This window comes from Papaver somniferum, chromosome 3, assembly GCF_003573695.1.
Source record: "Papaver somniferum cultivar HN1 chromosome 3, ASM357369v1, whole genome shotgun sequence".
In the NCBI taxonomy this organism is placed as follows: Eukaryota; Viridiplantae; Streptophyta; class Magnoliopsida; order Ranunculales; family Papaveraceae; genus Papaver; species Papaver somniferum.
The window spans coordinates 197,524,709-197,529,631 of NC_039360.1; positions in this window are offsets into that span (position 1 = coordinate 197,524,709).

Consider the following 4,923-nt stretch of genomic DNA (forward strand, 5'->3'; position numbering starts at 1 on the left):
AAATTTCCGAGAGAAACATTTCATAACAAAAGGAAAAAAATACATACCAACTAATTTAGATGCAATCATAAAGCCGAATCTAAATGCATTCATCAAAGAGTTTAAAGATACAAGATAACGCCTCTAAAATTCCACAGCCGCACACCCCTGAACATATGACCATTAAGCACAAGTTCAAAAGAACTCTCCCCCATTAGATGTCATTCCCGAAAGAACAACAAGAGCGACCTTAATTTCAAAAGAAAAGAAGGATTTTATTGGACACCAAAAACCATAAGAACGATTTTCTATATCCAAAGAACCCAATCAAATTAATCACAAGTAAACCCATGATTAATTTAATCGTAATACACAATCAAATTAAACACAAGAGGTGATCAATTCAATTGATTATGCTCAACATATGAGAACTTATGGAGACACGAGAATATTCAACTAGATTAATTACAAGAGAACCCATAATTAATCTAATTGGAATACACAACCAAACTAATCACAAAATTAACAATTTAATTTTCATTTGTTTTGCTCGACATAAGAAAACTTACGGAGCAATAACTAAATAACCAACCAAGATGATTAATTTAGTTCAATATGCTCGACATAACATATCTCACGGAACACCAACTAAGATAGAAGATCAACTTGATTGTATAGTGCTCAACATAAGATACATTACAGAGCCTCACAGTAATACATAAAATATGGATCAGGGATGATCAATATTGCGGAATACACAAGGATTCATTCGATCTTCAATCACTATTTGCAAAACGAAAATTAATAGACATAATCGTTGAAAACAAAAGATTTTAACCTATCTTCCATCAAATTTTTGACAATATAGGCTTAACTTTTGTATTTGTCAAAATTCCATTCATTCTTTTACCAGTACGTGAATATCGATCATGAACGACTTTATTTTTAACAAAGTATGGGACAAACATAGTTCACGGACGTAAACACCAATATCCTATAACAAATTGCAATATAACAAATCATAAAGATTAAATACTGCAAAAACATCATCCTCCAAATATTTTTAGAATTTAAACCAATAAACCTAAAAAAAGAACAAGAAGATGAAAAATAATAGCTATGTGTAGTCACAATCACATCTATTCACAACACTAGTTATTCTTCCAACTAAATCAAAAAGAAGACATACTAGTCAACAATTGAATCAGATTTCTTTGACCACTTCATACCTTTGAAATGGACCATCAAAGTAAGTATCGTTGATATCCTTAATCTTCTTGACAGTCAAAACACCATGTTCAAGAGTTAAAACATTAGTTTTTCGGTCAACAATGCGAGCAATATGTCTAGCTTTGGCACAGTCAAGGATAACTTTCTTCTGATTCCTGATTAAGATATTCTGATTACCAAGGATTTTTTCCTGTCCATCAATAAGCTGGTTTATCTGCAATTGAAGGTTAGCAAGTTCGTTCTTAACCTCACTTTGAACGAGAATTAAATCCTTGACAGATTCTCCAATCTAAGAGTTATACTCTTTTCTTTCGAGCATCTTCTTTAGAACAAAATCTTGAGATGGATCACATCCTTTTAGGTCTTCCTCCATTGTAGGGTTTACTTCTTCTTTAGGAACAGTTTCCATAGACATCCTTTTTGAAGATTAAGAACACATATATGAGATATATATATGTTAAGTAGTACACCCTAGACAGAAACCCTAGAGTTACTTGAGGAGATATGGACGTCCGTGGGATAACCCGAACATATGAAAAAAAAGGATGGACCAAACAGGGAAAACTGCATATTGTGACATTTTCAATGCTTATGAACAAGTTAGAAGAGTCACAATGAAGAAATACTAAAAACTCACAAAGAAGCTATCAATCAGACAGATGAAAATCAACTAAATACTCGAGCATCCCTCAATCATCATCCTTGTATCTCTCAAGTTAGATACAAGAATGGAACTTTCTACTACTAGGTAGCTGAGGGAGACATAGTCTCACCATAGGTATTGAGAGAATAGTTGTTTTTTTCACCTGGATGTCTGACCTCAGTATTTCTTGTCTTCCCTTGGTTGTTTTCAAAGTTAGAGAAATTTCTCACAGCCCTTCCTGAAAGCTCAAGAGAAGAAGCTTTCTGATTACTGAGTCTAGGACCTCTAGAGATTGGTTCTAGAGGATTTTCCGAAATGGGTCTCCATAATCTAGACTTAGATTTACCAGAGTTGTTCTTATAAGCACAGGACATGCTTTCATTAGCAACACAAGAATTTGTACCACTAGAATGCACAAAGGTCCTGTAATGAGTTCCAGGGAAGAGATCTTTCTTATAAGTTGTCTGGTTTCCTGTGGACATAAGGTTCACTGTTGCAGTCGACTGACTATTTGTTCCATTGACAGCGAAGTGAAGCAAATTGTAAAGATTAGCAATTTGTTTCCACCTGGCAAAACAATGGATAGCATAGTGGTTCCCTTTTCCACAGAAAGTACAGGTTCGTGGAGGAGAAGCAAATAACGGCATCTGTTTTAACTTCACAGCCCTGTGAGAAGATGGTAAGTTATGTAAACTTTTCTTGACACAATCTTCTCTTGGAGGATATTTCTTCATGTATTGTACGTCAGGAACAGTTAGAACAAAATAATTTTTCCTTAAGACAGAGTTATCCTTTTCCAAGGACTTGCACTGTTCATGGGATAGTGAAAGGGATGCTTCTAGTTTCTCTTTTTCAAAACGAAGTCTGTCAAGATCAGATGAATGCGTCTTGATCAAAAGTTTTTCTCTAATTGACCCTTCTTTGACAACCTTTTCAAGATCACAAATCTTTTCACGCTGTAGATTATTTTCTTGAAGAAGTTTCTCAATATCCTTAGAGAAGGACTCAATAATGTTATAGAGTACATGTTCTCGATCAATAGACTTTTCAAATTCATCGATGAGTTTATCATGATTATGAAGATCAACAAACTCAGTAGAATTTTTTGCGATTCTAGTGAGCTCCATTTCAGCTTTTTCCATTGTGTCCAATGTCTCATTGGAGGAAGAGTGGTCAACACAAGATGAGACAATCTTCCTACCTCGGGATTCGGAAGAATCAAATAAGGAACAATCCTTTGAGGCATTTCCGAGACAGCTGACATAGTTGAAAGCTTTAGAAGGCATATTGGTATGCGTAAGAGATTCTGTCCTCATACTCAGATTGCTACAAACAAAGACTTATAAGGTCTTGAATGTGTTTGCCTACTCTGATACCAATTGAAATAGCGGGGGTCTAACAACACCACCCAATATTTCGTTTAGCAATCTGTATGGACTAACTCCAATATAATTTGCTAGAGAATCAACTATACAGTCAGACTCAATCTAGCTTAAAGTATATCAAGGAGTTAATATCTCTATCTTGTTTTGATTTACTCGAGCTAATAGAAATCAACGAGTCTTTAATCAAACACAAGGAATAACTTGGATGATACCAAAGACCAATATCCAAGGATCAATCAATGACAATCAACAACCAAAGGTTGGATTACTCTAATTGATGATCTAACGCACAACCTGTATTATTTCAATTATAAAGATAAAACAATATAATACGGAAATTGAAATAACACAGACACCAGAAATTATGTTTACAAGAAAACCGCAAATGCAGAAAACCCCCGGGACCTAGTCCAGATTGAACACACACTGTATTAATCCGCTACAGACACTATCCTACTCCAAGCTAAATTCAGATTGGACTGTAGTTGAACCCCAATCAATCTCCCACTGATCCAAGGTACATTTATGCTCCTACGCCTCTGATCCCAGCAGGATACTACGCACTTTATTCCCTTAGCTAATCTCACCCACAACTAAGAGTTGCTACGACCCAAAATCGCATGCTTTGACAATAAACAAATCTGTCTCACACAGACAAGTCTATCAAAGGATCAATATGTCTTCCACAGATAAAACCTAAAGGTTTTGTTTCATCTTTTGATAATAATCAAGGTGAACAGGAACCAATTGATAATCCGGTCTTATATTCCCAAAGAACAGCCTAGAGTTATCAATCACCTCACAACAATCTTAATTGTATGGTAGCGAAACAAGATGTTGCGGAATCACAAACAATGAGACGAAGATGTTTGTGATTACTTTTTATATATTTCCTATCGGAGATATCAATCTCAAGCCAATCAATCTGATTGTACTCGTACGATAGAAGATGCAAGATAGGATCACACAACTACGATAAAAGTAGTATCGGTCTGGCTTCACAATCCCAATGAAGTCTTTAAGTCATTAACCTGGTTTTAGAAGAAGAAAACCAAAGGTTAAAGGAGAATCGACTCTAGCACGCAAACTAGCATCACACGTAAGGTCTGGGGATTAGTTTTGCACAATACTAGATGTCTCCTTCATATAGTCTTTCAAATCAGGGTTTGCAATCAATGTTAGCTTAGTAACAAAGCATTCAATATTCACCGTTAGATGAAAACCTAATTTATATTCAAGCTAATATTTCTCAACTGTTAGATCGAAAACTTAGCTTGTTACACACACTTGACAATGCACGCTTCTAGGTTTGTTAACCGTACTCAAATGTAGGCACTTGTTGGTTCAACAATAGTTAACCAAAAGGTTATCCAGAGCATTTCATATCAACCATGTTCTTCTTCACCATAACTAGTTCAAATGACTTCAAATGACCTAGTTAGAGAGTCGTTCAATTGCAAGAAAATCTTATGTACTACAGAAGACACAATTGAAGCAAAGATGATTTGATACACTTGAGTCGGTTTATGAACTTTTATAGCCACGGTTTGCAAACTGAATTCCTTAGTCTTTTTAAGTTTAAGTTCAGAAATCATCTTCAGATATATAACCTTCTCAAGTTCGCAGACTAGGTTCGCGGACTTAAGTTACCGGGCAGAGTTTACAAACTCCAGCAGAAATTCTCGG